Source organism: Rattus norvegicus, chromosome 7, assembly GCF_036323735.1.
Source record: "Rattus norvegicus strain BN/NHsdMcwi chromosome 7, GRCr8, whole genome shotgun sequence".
Taxonomy (NCBI): domain Eukaryota; kingdom Metazoa; phylum Chordata; class Mammalia; order Rodentia; family Muridae; genus Rattus; species Rattus norvegicus.
Window position 1 is genome coordinate 94,074,076 of NC_086025.1, and position 24,098 is coordinate 94,098,173.

The window sequence follows — 24,098 nt, forward strand, 5'->3', positions numbered from 1 at the left end:
GACAGAGTCCTTGTTTCTTTCAGTGACCGTAGATATCTATGCAACAAGTGGGATGCAGAGAAAGCACTCAAGTCCCGAAAGCAGCACACCTGGGTTCCTGTCAGACATCTGCTTAAAAGGAAAGAAATAAATTATTATGCTAGCAGAGCTCCAGTCTCCACCTGCAATGTGGGGAGGGATTCCATATTTCTGTCAGATAGCTGTTGAGAGAATGATGCATGAACTTAAGCAGTACTAGGTCATTAGCATGTACTCAGTGAACCCCTCATCCCTAGCGAATAACTCCACTTACTAAGTGCACAATAATTCACTGCTGTTTTCTGGTTGAATGGGAAATGACCTGACTTATACAGGAGCCGAGAAATCTGACAAGATGGAGCCTTATTTGGACATGTGTGGTGGTCCTTTCATGTTTGTGATAGACAGCACTAAGTACCTGGCATCTCATACAGCCTGACACATCAACCTGCTGCCAGCACTGGGGACAGATCACAGTCTTGTGGTATTGACCCTTCGAGAGGCCAAATCTTTAGCAGCTATCAAAAAAATGCAAATCAGGAAGTGTGTGGCTTTTAAAATGATTTCATCAATTCTCACACTGGCATGCTCCAAGCTGTGTAGGAGACTGGGCAAATGAAAAAAGAAAGAAAAGAAAGTGAAAAATGGGAAAACCTATAGGTTCCTAACAGAATTTTGTAATTGAGTCACAAACGACAGCCATCTCATTTCAAATAAGTTAGGCTTGGATGGTGTGAAGGAGAGACATTACTGTGCAGGCCTTGCTGGATGACTTCAGGCTCTAGGAAAAGGGAACTGGGTTTCAGAGGCAAGAAACCACAGTTCAGATTTCCTGTTTCTGTTTTTTCCCCTTTCTAAATAATCAGATGAAGATGAATTCTTGAAAAAGTGAAATACAGGAAAAGGGAATTAAGGAAATTGAGAATATTCAACTCACAATTTTTAAGCAGCATTTTTTTTTGCTAGTTAACTTTTTCAATTAGAGAACATTTTAAATGTGTATAGAAAACAGAATAATCTAATAAAATCACATTCCTCTATTGAGCACCAATATCAGTGTCATAGCTTATCTTTCTTGTTCCTTGTCTATTTTCATTTCCTTCCCTTCTGTTCTAAGGAAAATTTAAGACCTCATGTCACTCCACTGAATAGTCTCTCAGCAGCCTTTAGCAACACCTTCTCCATTCACTTGCCAATCAGTAGACACAAATAGTTGCCTGTCTTCAGAGGTTCATATGTCTTGAAGGTGGGAGCAGATCTGAAAAATAAAAGTTAGTATTTATTACATCAAATGTGTAGAGAATAGAGTGTAAGTGATACTAGGCATATTCTCCATGCTTTGTAATTTTATTCTAAATAATGTCCTTCTAAACATACAGTGGACTGGGTAATATAATCTCAGTTCTACTAATGAAAACACTAAAATACCAAGAGCTTATTTTCTACCAAGACTGAAAAGCTAAAGATGAGGTCACCAGGATGTACATTGTGTTATGACAGCATGGGAATAAAGGAAGTCAATCTATACCAATGGCAAATGGGAAAGGCAAAGAGAACATTGCTTTGTTGTTGTCAAGAGGAGCTTAAGTTCAGAATAAGCAAGACTTGAGAGATAAGCCAGCAATGGTGGGTGAAACAAGGCTCTGTGGACTTTTGTGAACTAGCCTGGGGAACACAGACAGGAATGGACAGCACCTGTTAGCCAGGTAAATAACATGCTCCAATACTGATAGAAACACATCTCTGGAGATTGGAAAAATAAAGTACAGGTGAGAGATACAGAGGGCCTATGGATGTCTGAGTAAACTGAGAAAGAAGTAAGTCTCTAGAAAAATGGAAATCAGTCTTGAGTTCATTTTGTGTACCTGAGTCTGAGCACTTTATGAAGTGTAGAGTTTTATTTGCTCTTAATTCTAGTTGTTGGCTTGCCCAATTGGATAAGGTCTCTGACAACATGGAATAGAAACAGAAAAGATGCATGCCAATCACATAATAACCCAGCAGTGGGATGGGTGACTGTTCTTGAAATAATTAATACAATAAAAAAACCCAGACCCGTTCTAATGAGAAAGCATTAATCCTAATTCTATGAGACAATTGTCTTTCAATAGGCTTCACCTGTTAAAGATTTCACTGCCATATTATAGACACACTGTGGACCAAGATTTTATCACGTAAGGGCTGGAAAGATAGGTTAACTGTTAAAAGCTCACAACCAAAACTGTCAAGAGTTTGTAGGGAACTATGGAATACCATTTGGCTGTAAAGAATAATGAAATTTATAGGTAAGTGGATGAAACTAGAAAGTATTACATTGAGAGAAGTAATCCAGAAATCCAGATGCAGAAAGACAAACACTAAATGTTTCTTTTCATCTGTAGTTCCTAATCCAAATCTTCAGGGTGTGTGTGTGTGTGTGTGTGTGTGTGTGTGTGTGTGTGTGTGTGTGTGTGTGTTTTCAAATATATAGCCTGGAATAAGCAAAAAAAAAAAAAAAACCAGGAAAGTATGACAGGACTATAGGGGAGAAGCAACAGAGAGAAAGAACAAGCAGGAGGCAAGTAATTTGAAGGGGGATATGGGTAAATCTTGGGGTGGGACAATTTATTGAAGACAAGGAGGTAAGGTCAATACAGAAAAAATGGAAGTAAAAATTAGATATCTGAAAAGCCATATGCAATCTGTTTATTTATTTAACTAAAATTGCATACAATACATGTAATTCTCTCATACACACACACACACACACACACACACACACACACACACACACACCATTTGGGTTAAAAATGGTCCTCTCAAAAGACATAAACTAACAAAATCCTTAACACCAAGCATAAGAATGCCCCTTTCTAGTTGTTGTTCAGGAGAGTTCAAAAGACTCACCAAACCCAAAATATAGGTTCTTGGTTTTCCCTTTGTTACCTCCCGGAGGTTGAATGCAAATCCCTGATACTTAACATGTGACATACTTTGGACATGAGACCTACAGGACAGGAGTGTAATATGACATGAACATATCCCTTCTGGAGAATAGCTTTTATTTTACAGCAAAGTGTTATTGATGGAAGGAAACAATCAATGGTCCTACCCAACTGCAATGTCTTGACAATCATGGCATAGTAGACCCTAAGGACACAATATTGTCATATATTGTCAGTAACCAAGAGCTCTCTTAATGGCCACTCAGTGGGAGAGAAATCAGGTTTGGTACTGGAAACTTAGACAACTACTCAGAGCTAGAAAAGGCATTGATCTTAGAGAAGAACCTACTACTTCTACTTTATTAAACTGGCATAATCTCTCCCTACATTCTAAATATTATCCTTATGTTCTCGGATAAATGTAGCTATCATTGCTAAACAAATAAACAAAAATGAAAGCAAAACAAAATACCTTCTGTTTTCAATAGACCATTACAGAAGACCATAACTGGTCAAAAGCAGAAAACAAATCATTATGTGGTATATAGCCCCATCTACAATACAACTCCTGCACCTAAAGGAAGTAGAATTATTTTAAAAGCCAGAGAATCAAGAAGACTGCTCTGAGTTCCTGAAATGGCAGGAAAGCTACATCTGGGAAGTTCCCACAGTATTTCTGCCTTAACAAGACATGAAGAAGTACAATACCAACAGGCATGCAAACATGGAAAGGGATGAGTCCTAGAGCCCCATCTAGAGACAAAGAACACAGGAAACTAGTGAGTGCTGTGGGCAGGAGAAAGGGTTTTCCTTCAGGAAGAACCCTTTGATTGGTTATCCAATTCCAAGTACTCAGCCCTGAAATGATATACATACAAGTAACTAAATTCATAGCAAGCCATATTTACATTTAGGTGTGTGTACATGAACATGCATGTGTGTGTGTGTGTGTGTGTGTGTGTGTGTGTGTGTGTGTATAACCATAATAATTAAAGAAAAAGAGCCATGATTTTGAAAGGGAGTGTGGTGGGGAAGGTTCTATATGAAAGATATCTGAGAGAGAAATGGGAAGGGGACAATGTTGCAATTTTAATTTTAAAAAATTCTAAAAAAAAAAATAAAAGGTCATGGGCAGATATCAAGCAGACCCTAAGAAACTGCAGATGCCAAGCCCAGACTACTATGCCCTGCAAAACTCTCAATCATCATAAAGGAGATATTCTATGATAAAACCACATTTAAACTACATAATTTTTACTAAGCTAGCCCTACAGAAGATACTAGAAGAAAATTTCCAATACAATGTAACTGCATCCAAGAAAGCACAAGAAATTAATCATTTCACAACAAACCCAAAAGAAGAGAATCAGACACATAATACCACTTCAAACAACAAATAACAGAAACCAACAATCATTGGTCATTAATATCTCTCAACATCAATGGACTCAAATTCCCAATAAAAAGTCACAGGTTAACAGAATGAATGTGTTAACAGGATTCATCATGCTGCTGGATACAAGAAACACATCTCAGAAACAAAGATACTACCTAAGAGTAAAGGGCTGGAAAAAGTTTTCCATGTAAAGGATCCGAAGAAACAAGCTGGAGAAGCCATTATAATATTAGACTTCCAACCAAAAGTAATCAAAAGAAATGGGGAAGGACACTTAATGCTCATCAATAGGAAAAATCCACCAAAATGAAATCTCAATTCTGAACATCTATACCCCAAATGCAAGAGCACCTACATTCATAAAAGAAACTGTACTAAAGCTCAAAACACACAGTGAACTCCACAAAATAATAGTGGGAAACTTCAACTCTTCACTGTCATTAATAGGCAAGTCATTGAAACAGAAACTAAACAGAGACACAATGAAACTAACAGAAGTTATGAACCAAATGGATTTAACAGGTATCTACAGAACATTTCACCCTAAAACAATATCTTTTCCTTAGTACCTCATGGAACCATCTCCAAAACTGACCATAGAAGCAGACACAAAACAAGCCTCAATATGTACAAGAAGATGAAAGTAATCCCCTGCGTTCTATCAGATCACCACAGAATAAGGCTGAACTTCAATAACAACAAAAGCAACAGAAAGTACACATAATCATGGAAGCTGAACAGTTCTACTCATTGATAACTTGGTTGGGGAAGAAACAAACAAAAAAACAAAGACTTCCTAGAATCCAATGAAAATCATGGCACAGCATACCCAAACTTAACAAACAAAATGAAAGCAGTGGTAAGAGGAAAATTCATAGCACTAAGTGTTTTGAAAAGGAAAGTGGAGAGATCCTAAACTAGCAACTTAATAGCATCCCTGAAAGTCTAGAACAAAAAGAAGCAAACACACCCAAGAGGAGTAGAAGGCAAGAAATAGTTAAACCTAGAAGTGAAATCAACGAAAAATGTTTATTTTTTTTAAAGATTCTTTCACGTGAATCTCTCAAGGCAAACTATATCTGAACTGAGTTATGTGACATGATGCTAGATGGGATGTGTATGGCTCAGAATTTTGTCAGAAGCCCAAAATTCAAAACAATGATGTTGTAAAATTATAAAAAATAAATGCTGTCTTTTACCCCCTGCCAGAAATATACATTTCAATTCTGTGGTGGCTTAGTGTCCCAGCTGCCACATACTCTCTTAAACTTAATTTGCCACAAGAAAGAACACACAATAGCCTCTGATCCAATTGATAAGACATAACTGCCCACCTAAACGTACAAAGCCCTATACACATCCATCTCTTAAGAATATTCATAACAACCTGTAAATACACAGAGTGGAATCTTAACATCTGCCTCCATGTTCTCTCTGCAGCTTCCTCTTCCCTTCTCCTTCCACTCCAGTCTCCTCCTCTTCCCTCAAAGTTTTCTCCTGCCCATCCTTCCTTCTTGTCCAATGATAGTCCTCATTCTATCTTGTACCTACCTTCACCTGTATGACATCCTACACAATGAAGGACAAGTACTGGAAATTGAGAAAAGAGTAAATGGATATGTTAACCACGCCCTTGCTGAAACAGTGTCCAAAGCCCATCCCTTGCTATGTCCTAGAGAACATAGCAGAGTATTGCTCTTCCTCTCCAAGCCAGAAAAGGGAACTTAGTTGCCCCCAGGATGATGAGAAGACCATAGTTTGGAGGAATATCCTTAAAAGCTATGATGGGTTATCCAAATTGGAACTTCTCATACAGCTAGAGTATACAACAGAATGTTCTGGATCCAGTGTGACCATGGATGGAAGATAGAAAACAGAAGATGTCCTCAGAAGGTAGACACCCCAGTCAGCCTGTCTGGGCTAAGGATTCCAAGAGATGTATTGCCAGAAGCATTCACTGGGAGTTAGAGCTTTTGTGTTTCTTTAGTCAAAGTCTTGGAGTGCAGCTTGAGAGTTGTCTTGAATTGGTGGGCTTGTGTAGAGAGAACAATGGCATAGTAGTGGCTGCTATGTTCTGAAAAGCTGCCTTTCAAGACTGGCCATGGACTGCCCTCAGCAATTGCCTTGGGATGTGAAGTGTTCCACTGTACAGATAAGAGTGGGATATCTTGTCTAAATTAAGTATATGGTTATTTACTCTATGTTATAGGTATATAACAATATACATTATGTTTGTTGGGAGCAATGCCCTTAAAACCCTCCATTATTGGGTTGGAGACATGGCTCAGTGGTTAAGAGCACTGACTGCTCTTCCAAAGGTCCTGAGTTCAATTCCCAGCAACCACATGGTGGCTCACAACCATCTCACAACCCCGATGCCCTCTTCTGGTGTGTAAAGGACAGTGCAGCCATATACATTAAATAAATAAATCTTTAAAAAAAACCCCTCCATTATTGATGATAATAGTATAGTTAGAGTTAAGTATGACTGGGCTCATGGAAAATCCCCAGCCAGCTGCAGAAGACTAATACAAATCTGGTGGTCAGGATGAATAATGATATGACAAAGTTGTGACCTGCTGAGAAATACATCTGACATCAGGATGCTCAATGATATGACCTGTAACCTTTCTGAGAAACCAACATCCTGCTGACTAATGATATGGCAAACCTGCAACCTTTCTGAAAAACCAACATCCTGTTGACATCAGCTGACCACAAGAGAGCTGTGTCCTTGGCCTGCATAAATGTTTTCCACTCCCCCCCCCACCTCTGTTACCCCTGTTATGGTATAAATTCAGCCTTGGGAAAAAATAAAATTGTCGCCTTGATCAGACTCTTGTTTTGGTGTCCTTCTTTGAGTCTCTTGTCCCCCATTCTCTTCCAGGTACCCTCTGCACCCTCATTGACTGTCCTGCAGGACAGAACAACTGGCCAGGGCAATGTTTGATAGCCACATTCCATTTGGGAATTTAAAAATTAGGTAAATACCAGAATGAGACTGTGTATACACCAGCCCCAAGAGAAATCCTAACTATCTCTCCCAAGATAATCAAGTCGACCACATAGTGTCACATTTGTTACTGGAAGCTAATAGTTTCCTGTGTGACTACCTACATAAGGAAGGATCATTTGGTATTGTGAGCCTGCTTCTTCTGCATTTTGTCCCAAAGGTCTCTTCCTTTGTTGCATTTACTCCATATCTTTTTGCTGGAAGCAGTCACAGCTGTGAGTACTACCCCCCACACTGGAACTTGAGATGCTCAAACAAGGCATCAGACCTAAGGTTGCCCCCACAGAACCCGCCATTGCTACTAAGAGTGGTGGTGCAGCATTTGGGTGCCTGCCATGTGGAGACAGCAGATGCAGCATCTGACAGCATCCATCATGTAAAGCCATTTTTAGACTCTAATTTCTCAGTTTTCTCCTTGAGCTGATCCTGGAGAAAGTACTCTCAGCCTGGAGTGTGGGGGAGGAAGGGAGAAAGAGCAAGTGGGAAAAGAGAAGCAAATGAGAATAGCAAATGAAACATAAACACTCTTACCACATTGCAGATCAAGAAAGCATGTGTCCTACCTGAACTAGGGTAGGAGAAACAGTGACCTGAGTCAGATAGAAAATTTTGATCAGTTTAATATCTGCATTGCAGAAAGAATAAACAGGTTAGAAAGGTCACATGATCTGACAGACAACACTCTCAAGAGTAGGGGAGTGTATCTGAAGGAAAAATAAGGGAGAACACCATTTCTTATTGAAAGCCACCAAGCACTCACAATTCAAGGAAACCAATGTCCCAAATCTAAACACAAACAGGTGCATGAAGCCTGCAGACACATATGTCCATCTGTAGTAAAAGAAATACTGACATAGAAGTTCAGCTACAACTTTTCCCAGCCATGTGATTTTTAAAAGGAAACTCCAGTCTTAGTATCTCAGCTTCTGCCTTCCTAAAAGGTGGCCTTAAGTACTAAGCTCATTCATGAGAATAACAGGAAGTATCTGGCACCTTCAGGGACCTCCGTGTAAATTCATCTCGTTTATGCTTCTTGGGCATCCACTGCAGCTTGACCTTCTTAAAAAATTAAGTTTGGGCAAGATATGACTGTGGGAGTATGTGTTTTCACAACCTTTGTTAGTGGGTTTCAGGACTTGCTTAAGTCTTCAGAAATTACAGTTTGTATTATTTGGCTTGGTTTTGGATATTTTTTCTCCTTCATTGTTTTTTCAGTTCTTTGAACATTTCAGATGATGTATTTAGAACAATTTCGCATCCTCTCTTAACTCCTCCCAGATCCATCCCACTCAACTTGGCATCCTATTATGTTTTTAGACTCACAAGGTAAAAATTGTGCTGCCCCACACTCTTGGATATGTCTTTGTCTTTTCTACATATCTAAGAAGAAGAAATAAACCAAGGGCCTCAGAATTAAAGAAAACTGTCTCTCCCTCTCCCAGAAGCTATCAGCTTCTAAGAGTTCCTTATCTAAGAGTGGAACTTCATGCTTACATCCCCTCTTCATACTGGAATATTGTCTGTCATAAGCATGTGTGGGTATTTATACATGCTTTCTCAATTGCTAGAAATTCCTATGAGCCACTGTCCCACTATACCCACCAAATACTCTTTCTTTGTAGTCATCCGCTGCCTGTGCTTCTTACAATATGTCCATTTCCTTCTCAGAAAGTTTTCTGGACCTCGGGAACATGGTTGTTTTATGAATGTCTCATTTTCTCTGCATCTTGACCATTTGAGGGTTTCTATGTTAATCACCATCTACTAGAAAAAGATTACTTGGTAGAGACTTGACAGATTTTTTTTTTTTTTTTGGCACAGGTGCTGTGGCCAGCACAGGTTTGGGATTGACCTGAACTGGGATGGCAGGTATTGAAAAAGAAATGACAGACACACATATGAAAACACTGGGCTGGGCAGGCTATGCGCTTTGATGGAGACATACAAACTGGAAACTTACTCATTTACCTGTTCTACACAGCAAGAATGAGCAGGTGGTATGTAGTCACATTTGGTAGATCCCTATAGGCATGGCAGACATCCTGGAGAGGAAGCTCCAGTTGAAACTTTCTTCTTTTTTTATTGGTTATTTTAATTGTTTACATTTCAAATATTATAACCTTTCCCGGTTTCTCCTCCAGAAACCTCCTATCGCATCCCCTCCCCTCTGCTTCTCCAAGAGTGCTCCCCCACCCACCTACCCTCTCCCACCTCACTGCCCTGACATTCTCCTACACTGGGCCATCAAGACATCACAGGACCAAGGATCTCCCCTCCTATTGATACCAGATAAGGCTGTCCTCTGCTACATATACAGCTGGAGCATGGCTCTTTCTATGTGTACCCTTTGGTGGTTTAGTCCCTGAGAACTCTGGGGGTCTGGTTTGTTGATACTATTGTTCTTCCTATGGGGTTGCAAACCCCTTCAGCTCCTTCAGTCCTTTCCCTAACTACTCCATTGGGGTCCCTGTGCTCAGTATAATTGTTGGCTTCGAGCATCTACATCTGTATTGGTCAGGAAAATTTCCATACATAATATCACCATTAGTACCCAGCTTGAGAAAGGCTTTGCTTTGTCTTTTCTAGGAGTCTTATATGGGAAGACTTAGCTATTCTCATGGCTCTGAGACATTGGGATTCTTGCCATGGCCATGTTTATGTTCATCTACTCAGGACTTCCTCTGTTTGCTTAGACAGGGTCTCCTGTAACTCTAATTTGTCTGGAGTTCACTAAGCATCTTAATCTGGCCTTGAACTCATGGCATTCTCTTAGCTCAACCTGTTGAGTGCTGAGATTATAGTCATTAGCCTTCATGCCCAAAGTCAAATCTGAACTTCCGATCCATGGCTTCTGTATTGTCTTCTGCAATTTGGTTGCAAGACCAGCAACCACTTGTGCTCAACTCCTGCCTGTGTCTTTAGCATAAAAGTAGGACAACCCCTCTATCTCTCACCATCCATCACTGACTATCATTTTTCTCAACGAGAACTCAGTTTATATATCCTTTCCTATTAATTCCACTTGTGACTACAGGTTGAACTTAAATTTTTCAGTAAGATCCAGAAATCTTCACATCCTTCTACAGCACAGTTCTATCATGTATTACATACTACAGATGTGGAAAATATTGGACTCAAACAAAGCAAGTAGAAGGAGGTCTTTTCTCAAATCAAGGTAGCATCCCAAGCCACTTATAAGAGGCATAGGAGGTTTGTGAGCACCAGGGAGCTCACTGCAGCTACTTGGCTACAAGACACAAGAGTGCCTGGCTCCCCCCAGGAACTGCCAGCCAGTCTTCCTGCCAACAAAAGTTGGAAAGGATCCTTCTCTGCAGCTCTTGGGTTTCCCTCTTATATTTCCCACTGCATATGGAGTCTTAATTAGAGAGACTTCAAAGCCAGTAGAAAAACACACATAGAAAATACACTTTGAGTAAACTTTCATTTTCTCTTAGATTTTTCCTCTTTCTACCGAGTGAAGAAGACAGACTTGATCCAATCCAAGGCCCTCATTCTTGGATGCACCTAAAGTCATCTGGGAGCGTTTAAAAATACATATGCCTAATTAATTCAGAATCTCTGGGTAGTTTTCCAAAGCTCCCTGGATGGCTCTAACAGGAAATTACTACCAAGTTAGATGATGCATGTGGATTCCTCTACCTTCACCATTCAGCTAATGGTCCTTCATTTAAAGTACGACCATAAAGCAATTAGGCTGGCTTCCCATATCTCCCATCGCGTGCCAGTTAGTCACTCGTGTTTCCCTTTATGTAGTATCTAATATAGACCACATCAGCTCTAGTGTACTTTTAGGAACTTTCCTAATGCTAAAATATCTAGAAGGCAATACACAAACCTAACCAAGGTAAGCAGCACTGTAAATGCTTTCAGGGCCAAGCGAAGATGGTTCGTGTGTAATAGAGTAGAAGGGTGGGGTTTGTGGGGTGAGAAACATGACCTCTACCTAAAAACATTCATAGATCTTCTCTCCTGTCCTTCTTTTCTTCTTCCTTTGTTCTTTCATTATTAAACACTGGGATGGCCAGATGAAAAATTAGCCTGCTTGCTGAGTTCACTTATTGGTCACCTGCTTGAGACTCCTATGCAAAATATTCTGATTCACTGCGAAAAACAAAATCGCAAATGTCCTAACACATTCCTAGATGTTCAAAAGCAACCATCTATGAAGGCAAACCCCTATTGCTCAGGACATCATGTACTTCAGACACAGGACTTGGAGGAATCATGCCAGATCCTAGAAGCCTCCTTTCTGAGGATTATTGTTAGCTCATATAATCCTGGAAGCAGCTATATAAGCTGCCAATGGAAAAAAAGCAATCAATAGTTCTACCAAGCTGGGATACTTAACATCCACAATGTCCAGATCGGCAAAATACTACCAAAGGTGCAGAAAAGGCTTGTTATCTTAGGGTTATCAAATAGCTGTCTAGTTGTACTTAAGGTCCATTCCACAGGAAAGGATTCATGCCTATATTGTAAAACTAGCTAACTAGTACTGTAAAACTAACCGGCAAGCCCATGGTATTCGGGCACATGCCTAGTTTTATTGTAACTTGTTATTTTATGTTTGGTTCATAAGCCTGGTAGACCTTCTCTTTTATGAAGGGAGATAGAGGAGGAGGAAGAGGAGGAGGAGGAGGAGGAGGAGGAGGAGGAGGAGGAGGAGGAGGAGGAGGAGGAGGAAAAAAGTGGAAGAGGAATGGATCTGGTGCAGAGGTTAGCAACAGGAAAGGGACTTGGAGGAAAGGAAGGAAGGAAAACTGAAAAACTGCAGTTGGAATGTAATACATGAGAGAAGAGAAGAATAAATAAATAAATAAATAAATAAATAAATAAATAAGAAAGACATCATTATAAACAACTGACCAATACCATCTCTTCTACATTTTACGTTGCAGTGGACAATAGCATTGAAGAACAGAATAGAATAATGAGAAAACCCTGCTGCAAGGCCACTCATCTCTTTCTTTTATACACCTCTAACTGTGTCTGCCTAACTGTCATTTGATCTCTTCACACATTTTTAACTTCCCTCTTGGGTTTGTTGTGCCTCAATCCCACACATAATTGTGAAAGACACTGTTGATAGTGTCTATAGCTTCAGGAAGGGGAGAGTTTATCTTTCCACTGCAAGAAAAGCTCTCAATTTGCTGTCCTCTAACAGCATGGTAACGCCCACATGATTGACCTTTTATGATAGATAATTCTCTGGAAGCCAGGACCTGACCTGTATGCTGTAAAAAGTATTTATAACATCTCTGAGCTGTGCTTATTAGATGACAGTGAACAACCTGTCCCTTTACACACACACACACACACACACACACACACACACACACACACATTGTGACAATCAAAATGACTCCAAATACTGCCAAGTGTCTCCTGGGAGACAAATCACCCTAAATGAAGCTCCATTGCTTTAATGGAACACAATATCCCAGAGCCTACCAGGAAATGGCACAGTAAGCTCTATCGGTTTGGGGCCCAGCCAGCATTATATCCAGCATCCAAAGGAGAAGCCCCAGCTGAAAGGAAGTGAGCTTTAGGAAGATCAGCTGTGTCAGTTCCATTTAATTGTAAATTTGGACAGGCTCTGCCAAGTGAAGTACAGAATACTTCTTGCCTTGGGCACTGATATTGTATTAGAATAATAGCAACCTGAAAGGCATCTGGGTTTTGTGGCGTGTGTGTGCATGGGCCAAGCTCTGCTCATTGGATTGTTTTGAATTAATGTGGAAGCTATAAATAAACTGTTCCCTCTTTGGGGGACTAGCTTTGATCTATTGTTATTCCCCTCTTTTTAGTATTCTTTAAAGGCAATTTTCATTCAGATCCTTCATCAGCAAAGCGGGCCAACTTCAATAATTCCACTCAAAAGCTATCCTTACTTTCTGCACACAGCCTCGTGTCAATCAACTGAACGCTCCTCTCTCCTCAGCAGCTGTCCCCTGGATGCCCCTGGAGAATAGAAGATGGATGGACTATGCTAAGGTAACTAGGGCAGACATGTAATTCAAGGAGAGTAAGTTTGACTGACATTCCCCTCCTGTGTTGAGGTTATTGAATAATTGTGATAGAAAGACTGCAATCACAAGTCTTTAGTACCCTGGAGGAAGTGGCTAAGCAGAGTTGTGTCTCCTGTTGTGGGAAGAAGCAAGATCCAGAATCCTTGCCTCTAGTTTGGTTATTAAGAATGAGCCTTCATGTCAGCAGCCTGATTTCTGCAATTGTTAAGATCTATACATAAAAGATAACATGAGATTTCACTGTCCCAGGCAGTCATGAATCCAAAGTAATTGAGTATTAGTGCATCAGATGGTTACAGGAGCAAGAAAATAAGATTTCCTGGAAATAATCCCAGTCCTGTCTCTTTCTTGCTTTGGAGAATCTATCCATCTAAGACTCAGTTTTCTCATAGATACAATGGTAATAGTCATGTTCTGTCATATTAAGAGAAGCTTTTAAAATCTGCTATGTAGAGTGACTGTCATAATGTCTGGTTCATGCATAATACTTATCTCTCCTGTTCTCCCTCCATTCCTCCCCTCCATTTTCATTCCTGTTCTTTTTATACAGGATTTTCCTAGGTAGCCAAGGCTGACTTTATACTTAGGATAACCAACCTGTAGCCTCTGAACTTCTTGAATCACCCTTTCTTTTTAAATATCATCCTTGTTCTCCTCCTATTCCTTCTCCACCTTCCCTTTCTCCTCATCAGCAGCAGCATTAACATTTCTTAGAAAGATAAACAGGATAGTGGTTGTGTAGTATGCCCCTCTCTACACATGCTAACAATTGCTTTAAGTATCTTTCCCATCAAACGTAGAAAGAAGAGACTCATTCTAGAGACCAGAGAAGTCCTCAGATCCAGGCAGTTTCTTGTACATTTTCCAGGGCTGTGTCACATGACTCAAACCAAAGATCCTGAAGGATTGTGGAAGTACAGTAGACATTCCCCCTGCCTTTCTTTCCCTGAGGAGACTGAAATGTGAATTCATGGATGTTGAAGAATTGGGTGGGGGCCTGAGACACCGCCGGAAAGCACCTGAGACACTGCCAGAACCTGAAAGAACAGACCGGATAAACAGTTCTCTGCAACCAAATCCCATGGGAGGGAGAGCTAAACCTACAGAGAGGAAACCAGAAGAGACTGCACTCTGCACACATCTGTGACGCCAGAGGAAAACACCAAACGCCATCTGGAAACCTGGTGCACGGAGGCTCCAGGAAACCGCAGCGGTGCAGATCTTCCTGGTTGCTGCCTCCACGGAGAGCTCGTAGGCAGCAACCCACGAGCAAACTTGAGCCTCGGGACCACAGGTAAGACCAACTTTTCTGTTGCAAGTGACTGCCTGGTGAGCACCAGACACAGGCCAACAGGAACAGCTGAAGGCCTGTAGATAGGAAAAAATTACACGCCCGAAGCAGAACACTCTGTCCCCATAACGGGCTGAAAGAAAACAGGAAAACAGGTCTACAGCACTCCTGACACACAGGCTTATAGGGCAGTCTAGCCACTGTCAGAAATAGCAGAACAAAGTAACACTAGAGATAATCTGATGGCGAGAGCAAGACCAGGAACCCAAGCAACAGAAACCAAGACTACATGGCACCATCGGAGCCCAATTCGCCCATCAAAACAAACATGGAATATCCAAACACACCAGAAAAGCAAGATCTAGTTTCAAAATCATATTTGATCATGATGCTGGAGGACTTCAAGTAAGACGTGAAGAACTCCCTTAGAGAAAGCCAGGAAAACATTAATAAACAAGTAGAAGCCTACAGAGAAGAATCGCAAAAATGCCTAAAAGAATTCCAGGAAAACATAAATAAACAAGTAGAAGCCTATAGAGAGGAGACACAAAAATCCCTGAAAGAATTCCAGGAAAAGACAATCAAACAGTTGAAGGAATTAAAAATGGAAATAGAAGCAATCAAGAAAGAACACATGGAAACAACCCTGGATATAGAAAACCAAAAGAAGAGACAAGGAGCTGTAGATACAAGCTTCACCAACAGAATACAAGAGATGGAAGAGAGAATCTAAGGAGCAGAAGATTCCATAGAAATCATTGACTCAACTGTCAAAGATAATGTAAAGCGGAAAAAGCTACTGGTCCAAAACATACAGGAAATCCAGGACTCAATGAGAAGATCAAACCTAAAAATAATAGGTATAGAAGAGAGTGAAGACTCCCAGCTCAAAGGACCAGTAAATATCTTCAACAAAAGCATAGAAGAAAACTTCCCTAACCTAAAAAAAGAGATACCCATAGGCATACAAGAGGCCTACAGAACTCCAAATAGATTGGACCAGAAAAGAAACACCTCCCGTCACATAATAGTCAAAACACCAAACGCACAAAATAAAGAAAGAATATTAAAAGCAGTAAGGGAAAAAGGTCAAGTAACATATAAAGGGAGACCTATAAGAATCACACCACACTTCTCGCCAGAAACTATGAAGGCCAGAAGATCCTGGACTGATGTCATACAGAACCTAAGAGAACACAAATGCCAGCCCAGGTTACTGTATCCTGCAAAACTCTCAATTAACATAGATGGAGAAACCAAGATATTCCACAACAAAACCAAATTTACACAATATCTTTCTACAAATCCAGCACTACAAAGGATAATAAATGGTAAAGCCCAACATAAGGAGGCAAGCTATATCCTAGAAGAAGCAAGAAACTAATCATCTTGGCAACAAAACAAAGAGAAGAAAAGAACACAAACATAACCTCACATCCAAATATGAATATAACAGGAAGCAATAATCACTATTCCTTAATATCTCTCAACATCAATGGCCTCAACTCCCCAATAAAAAGACATAGATTAACAAACTGGATACGCAACGAGGACCCTGCATTCTGCTGCCTACAGGAAACACACCTCAGAGACAAAGACAGACACTACCTCAAGGTGAAAGGCTGAAAAACAACTTTCCAAGCAAATGGTGGGAAGAAGCAAGCTGGAGTAGCCATTCTAATATCAGATAAAATCAATTTTCAACTAAAAGTCATCAAAAAAGATAAGGAAGGACACTTCATATTCATCAAAGGAAAAATCCACCAAGATGAACTCTCAATCCTAAATATCTATGCCCCAAATACAAGGGCACCTACATACGTAAAAGAAACCTTACTAAAGCTCAAAACACACATTGCACCTCACACAATAATAGTAGGAGATTTCAACACCCCACTCTCATCAATGGACAGATCATGGAAACAGAAATTAAACAGAGACGTAGACAGACTAAGAGAAGTCATGAGCCAAATGGACTTAACGGATATTTATAGAACATTCTATCCTAAAGCAAAAGGATATACCTTCTTCTCAACTCCTCATGGTACTTTCTCCAAAATTGACCATATAATTGGTCAAAAAACGGGCCTCAACAGGTACAGAAAGATAGAAATAATCCCATGCGTGCTATCGGACCACCACGGCCTAAAACTGGTCTTCAATAACAATAAGGGAAGAATGCCCACATATACGTGGAAATTGAACAATGCTCTACTCAATGATAACCTGGTCAATGAAGAAATAAAGACAGAAATTAAAGACTTTTTAGAATTTAATGAAAATGAAGGTACAACATACCCAAACTTATGGGACACAATGAAAGCTGTGCTAAGAGGAAAATTCATAGCGCTGTGTGCCTGCAGAAAGAAACAGGAAAGAGCATATGTCAGCAGCTTGACAGCACACCTAAAAGCTCTAGAACAAAAAGAAGCAAATACACCCAGGAGGAGTAGAAGGCAGGAAATAATCAAACTCAGAGCTGAAATCAACCAAGTAGAAACAAAAAGGACCATAGAAAGAATCAACAGAACCAAAAGTTGGTTCTTTGAGAAAATCAACAAGATAGATAAACCCTTAGCCACACTAACGAGAGGACACAGAGAGTGTGTCCAAATTAACAAAATCAGAAGTGAAAAGGGAGACATAACTACCGATTCAGAGGAAATTCAAAAAATCATCAGATCTTACTATAAAAGCCTATATTCACCAAAACTTGAAAATCTTCAGGAAATGGACAATTTCCTAGACAGATACCAGGTATCGAAGTTAAATCAGGAACAGATAAACCAGTTAAACAACCCCATAACTCCTAAGGAAATAGAAGCAGTCATTAAAGGTCTCCCAACCTAAAAGAGCCCAGGTCCAGACGGGTTTAGTGCAGAATTCTATCAGACCTTCATAGAAGACCTCGTACCAATATTATTCAAACTATTCCACAAAATTGAAACAGATGGATCACTCCCGAATTCCTTCTATGAAGCCACAATTACTCTTATACCTAAACCACACAAAGACACAACAAAGAAAGAGAACTTCAGACCAATTTCCCTTACGAATATCGACGCAAAAATACTCAATAAAATTCTGGCAAACCGAATCCAAGAGCACATCAAAACAATCATCCACCATGATCAAGTAGGCTTCATCCCAGGCATGCAGGGATGGTTTAATATATGGAAAACCATCAACGTGATCCATTATATAAACAAACTGAAAGAACAAAACCACATGATCATTTCATTAGATGCTGAGAAAGCATTGGACAAAATTCAACACCCCTTCATGATAAAAGTCCTGGAAAGAATAGGAATTCAAGGCCCATACCTAAACATAGTAAAAGCCATATACAGCAAACCAGTTGCTAACATTAAACTAAATGGAGAGAAACTTGAAGCAATCCCACTAAAATCAGGGACTAGACAAGGCTGCCCACTCTCTCCCTACTTATTCAATATAGTTCTTGAAGTTCTAGCCAGAGCAATCAGACAACAAAAGGAGGTCAAGGGGATTCAGATTGGAAAAGAAGAAGTCAAAATATCACTTTGTGCAGATGATATGATAGTATATTTAAGTGATCCCAAAAGTTCCACCAGAGAACTACTAGAGCTGATAAACAACTTCAGCAAAGTGGCTGGGTATAAAATTAACTCAAATAAATCAGTAGCCTTCCTCTACACAAAAGAGAAACAAGCCGACAAAGAAATTAGGGACATCTACACAATGGAATATTACTCAGCTATCAAAAACAATGAGTTTATGAAATTCGTAGGCAAATGGTCGGAACTGGAACATATCATCCTGAGTGAGGTAACCCAATCACAGAAAAACACACATGGTATGCACTCATTGATAAGTGGCTATTAGCCCAAATGCTTCAATTACCCTAGATGCGTAGAACAAATGAAACTCAAGACGGATGATCAAAATGTGAATGCTTCACTCCTTCTTTAAAAGGGGAATAAGAATACCCTTGGCAGGGAATAGAGAGGCAAAGATTAAAACAGACACAGAAGTAACACCCATTCAGAGCCTGCCCCACATGTGGCCCATACATATACAGCCATCCAATTAGACAAGATGGATGAAGCAAAGAAGTGCAGGCCGACAGGAGCCGGATGTAGATCGCTCCTGAGAGACACAGCCAGAATACAGCAAACACAGAGGCGAATGCCAGCAGCAAACCATTGAATTGAGAATAGGACCCCCGTTGAAGGAATCAGAGAAAGAACTGGAAGAGCTTGAAGGGGCTCGAGACCCCATATGTACAACAATGCCAAGCAACCAGAGCTTCCAGGGACTAAGCCACTACCTAAATACATGGACTGACCCTGGACTCTGACCTTATAGGTAGCAATGAATATCCTAGTAAGAGCACCAGTGGAAGGGGAAGCCCTGTGTCCTGCTAAGAGTGAACCCCCATTGAACAATATTGTTGGGGGGAGGGCAACAAGGAGGGGAAAATGGGGAGGGGATCACCTATAAAAAAGGGAAGGGGGGAATGTTTGCCCGGAAACCGGGAAAGGGAATAACACTCGAAATGTATATAAGAAATACTCAAGTTAATAAAAAAATAATAAAATAAAATTAAAAAAAAAAGAATTGGGTGGCTTCCAAAAGTATTCTGGACTACTGGGTAGTCGTTGAGGTTGTAAACAATGAAAGCAGTTACATATACTGACCTCTGTCAGTTAAGAACCTTGGGATTTGTTTTACCTCTGAGTCCCAGAGTCTTACTCAGAATCCATGGGCACACTATTGTAATTTCAGAGATGAGACTATAGTCTGGGTTAGTTTTTCGAAAAATTTGTGACACATTCCTCAAGATGCTTAGGGTTAAGAGAAGAGTCTCATCTCAACCAAGAGCAGGGCCTCATTGAGAGCAGGTATCTCTCTTTTCTTTCATCTCAAGTGATGCTGGGCTAGGGGTAGATTGAAGGAAAGACTGCATTAAGGATATCAGTTAAAGATGGAGCTGCTCCTAGGCACAAAGATGAAAGTCGTACAGGGTAGAGGGGAAGGGCATTCAGAAGGGCAAATATAATCAGGAGAGTCAGGAAATATCCGGACTAGAATTTAGAAAGAAGACTTTGAGAGTGAATAATGAGACAGAATAGTCCTTTGATAGTCAAGCTGCTGTGTCATTGGAAACCAAGGTTATGCATGGAATTTCAAAGTATTCGTCTTTGTTTCAGATGAGAAAATCTGCAATGCTGGTTTTGTTGGAAGGACAGAATACTATGAAAGAACACTTAAATGGAAGTGAAAGGTTTCATTCAAAGATGTCGCCCTGCTTAAGTGTGCTATTGTGGGTCCTATAGAACCCTAATCTTTATAGTCAAGTTATTGATTCTAGCAGGAAACCCTGTTGTTTCATGAGCAATATGTAGCCCCTATGGTTGATGTTCTTATATTGTATTGAGGAGCTGCTGTTCCTCCTGTACTCACGATGCGTCTTATACAGAGAGCCACTTTCCTGTAGCGCAACTAGTAATTCACCTAAAATTCTGAAGAATTACATTTATTTTGTCATAAAATTTGGCACTTTTTTGTCTGTGCAACCAAATGCAGCTAATTTTTTTATCTTCCTTGGGGAAAATAAAACATACTATAGGGAAATCCAATTTTAGCTCCCCCAATTAATATGTGTTCCTCTGAAGACCAGTCTGTCTTTACAGAAAGTAGTCTCCTGCTTTACTATACACACATAGGTGTTCACTGAAGGCATTCAGGCACCCATGGGGAATTGAAAGTAACCACAACTTCACTTTTCAGGGACTTTAGAGATCTTTTCTCATTTGGAGAAGGTATGGGGATGAATTTTAAACACAAATCTGTGCTTACTGAGTTTGAAGCAAATTGGAATCTTGACCACAAGCAATGAAGGTGGCTAATCTAATTTGAAGACTGTGTGCGGGTAAATAAGGGCATGTGAGCTTCTAGGACCTATGGTTTCATGCTACAAAATCCCAAGGGAGAAGAATGGGGGATTTACCTTCAGGTCAGGACAAGTCTCCAAGAAATGCCAGCAGCTGTCTTTAGATTTATAATGATGTTACACTATCGGTCTGTAGACCTGTAACCCTTAAAAATTACTCAATGAAAATATAAATACACAATGACAGGTTCACAATAATATCAATAAAATTTATCTAAACTAATTGTTTGATCAACTATTATAGGCTAAAAACAAGTCCTTTTCTTTTCTCTGTATTTCTTCTGCTGTCTATGTTCCTGCCCCCAACCCCCACATAGGTATGTGCATAAAATTTGACACATAAAATGATGTTTGAGCATAACATTATTATCACTATTTTAAATGAGGCTATAGGGATTTTAAGCAGTCAAATTACATGACCTGATAGCTAGTTAAAACATAAAAGGTGAACATTAGTCTACATTCAAAGTGTTTCATACCATTTCATCTTTAAGGGCATTGATTAGCTATGCCATACTAGCAGAGACATAAAGTAGTAGACTTCAAGGAAATTATGAGGTCAAGGTCACTTTCTAAAACGTCTTAGTGATTTAACAATGGTACTATGTGATTAGTTGTTGCCAGCTACATCTTCAAAAGAAGAGACAACCCAGAGATGGTTCTCTGTGAAGAAGGACGATAATAAGACTGTACTATATTGCAAGTAACATGAGACTTTCCTCCTTGAGTGCGTTGTAATCTTGCTGTCAAACGCTGGCCCACTCATTGATCTGTGGCCTTGACATTATGAGGAAATTTGTGAGATAATTCTTCAAGTGTTTGCTCCTACTAAATTAGAACCCCCCTCCTTTCTTTTTACAAGATCTTGATAAAAATTACTATGGATTTTTAAACTTGCAGGTGTAGCTGTTGAATGCCTTAAATTGTAAATGATGTGTCTTGTTATAACAGTTCATAAGCCCACATAAACCCCCACAAAGACACTGTTAAAGCAGGAAAGAAAGTGTTTGTTGCCAGCCAGAAGCTGCATGTGGATCTTGCCCAAGTCATGAAGCCACTGAGCTTTACAACCCTTTGTCTTTTATGTAAACAACAACAACAGCAACAACAACCACATCCTGGATCCTACTTGTCACACTCTAGTTATGAAAATATATATCTAGAGAAGCTAAACAGTAAGGTTAGTATATTTGGGGACTTTTTACTTGGGGGCTTTCCTTGAACTATGGACTAGATCTTTGCTTCCATTTTTGCAGGTGGTAGAGCCTGTATGCTAGGTTTTGACGTCAGAATGATGCCTCTCCCTTGGTATCAGCTGTGCTAAGATCTGGGGTTTCTATGTACATGCGTCAAATAATGGACTTGTCATGGGGCAAGTGGTTATATCATTCCTTCAATATTAACAGTTTCACAGAATTTACCCTCTGTTTTACAGAGCAAATAGGCAGTTGAGCAATCTGCATCCTATATTGAAAGATAAAAGCAAAAGGATTAAGGACCCAGCAATGACTGTAAGTAGTTCACCAGGGGAAGCTGGAGAACAAAGACTGGTACCAGTTGTCAGATTCTTGATGTCTCTTTTCTCTTCCCTTAAAAGAGATCTCCAATTACTCCTGACTGGTTGCCATAGAAGCATCACATTTTTCAGGGTCTTCATGAAGAAGAGGTCTAGTCCTCTGCACTAAGTCAGAGGTCCACTAAGGACACCTGAGATTACAGGCAGAAAACCAAACTTATTATACGGCCCAGGTCTATGTCTACTTGCGCTCCGAGTTTCTTAAAATTTTGTCTCTCAGAATTAGGGATGAAATCCCAGGTTCATCAGAGCCCATGATGCCTGCCCCACTAACAGTAGAATAAGAATGGATATGTCTCACTACACACAGGAAGCCCAGAATCTAGTTTTAGGTGGCCCCTGCCCTCTTCTCCATTATACATGAATACCTGTGGTATAGCATGCATGAGGATGCGAAGGTGTGGCATCTTTTCCAGTGTAGTTAATTCAGAAAGATGGCCACTTTCAAGCCTTTATTGAAAATACTCTGGAGCCTGGAAATATAACTGACTTCCATTCCTGTAGTTGACCTGCTGTGTATCTGCATAGGGAGAACCAGCTAGGGGGTATCTTAGTGACATTTAGCAGATGCCCTTTTTTGGTGGCCTCCCAAAGCTTATTTTGGTTCTATTTACAATTGTTAAAATTACAAGTGGAGTTTATTGTTTGATTGATTCTAATCCCAAAATAATATGAAGGTTATGCGTCTTTCCCAAGGGAAAATAAGGAGGACAAATTAGTACAATCATGATCTTAGGGCCCATTTCAGTTTTACCTTTGGTGGGTCAGAGAACGTGGTAACTACCCTTTCAGTGTGCTCCTTTGTAGCCTCCTTCTGTTGGGTGTGGTAGATCTACAGGGTGACACTGGAGACCTTCAATGCCAAAAGGGTGATGAGGACCACAAGATATAAACCTTTGGACACTGGTTCCTGGTTCTGGCTTGGGGTACTCTTTACCCACATAAGGTTGCCAGGCTGGAACTTATGGGTGAACCTAGACAGGGGACAGGGGACAGGGTCTGGAGAATGACATCCTGACTCATCAGATGAATAGTTTTCTGGGCTTGCTGCAGGAGCTGCAAAGACTTGGGGAAAGAGTGGTTAGTAATTTCAGCCTTATGAATGTCTCTTTGTTTAGAAAGGAGAGAAGGAGATCTGCCAAACCAATTTCAAATGGGGGTGAAAATTTCCTGATATGGGGTGCACCTGGCCATATAAAGGGCATCTGGTAGGAGGTTGGAACAATTTTCAACAGTCTCAAGGATATATTTAGTTCAAGTTTCCCTCAAGGTCCTATCATCCTTTCTTTCTTGATCTTTATGGACTGTTGCAACATTGTAGCCTCCAATCAATATTTAGCACTTTTGCAAGATTTTGTTAAATGTTGGTCAGGAAGACCCTGTCACTGACAGACCACATCCAGACAGGTAATCCAAACCTAGGAATCAACTCTTGGAGGAACTTCTTGGTGACTATTGAGATTGTCTCTGTTTAGGTAGATAGACTTCCACATATCTAAAGGTGTCTATGAAAACTAACAAATACTTTTATAAAATAATCATAGGTTTTATCCTGTAAAAATCCATTTCCCAATGTCCTAATCTGTGTGAATTCCTTCCAGGGTTTTTGTTCCTCTGCACAATTGATACATTTGGACACATCTTTCATGTGCTTGTCTAGTTAAGGGATATAAGATCAGGGCCTGAGTAACTGAAAAGTTTTGGATGCACCTAGATGGGTGACTTGGTAGAATTTGGTGACCATTTGTCTTCTGACGGCAGCAGGAAATATATGTATCCCCTCTGGCAAGAACTCCCATATAGTTGCATCCTGATTATTATCTTCCTTTTTGTTCTGCTTGATTTTTTCCTGTGTGTAGTTTGGATGCTGGAGCAATTCAGATTTGAGTGTGACA

General features: G+C 40.1%; 1 long non-coding RNA gene across 1 annotated transcript in view; it reads right to left on the bottom strand.

Moving 5' to 3' along the window:
• Positions 1-958: 958 nt before the first annotated feature.
• LOC134479735 (uncharacterized) overlaps positions 959-24,098 on the bottom strand; it is a 77,093-nt gene continuing 53,953 nt past the window's right edge. The window contains exon 2 of the long non-coding RNA XR_010053405.1: positions 959-1,276. This is a non-coding gene — a long non-coding RNA (uncharacterized LOC134479735). The remainder of the gene's footprint in view (positions 1,277-24,098) is intronic.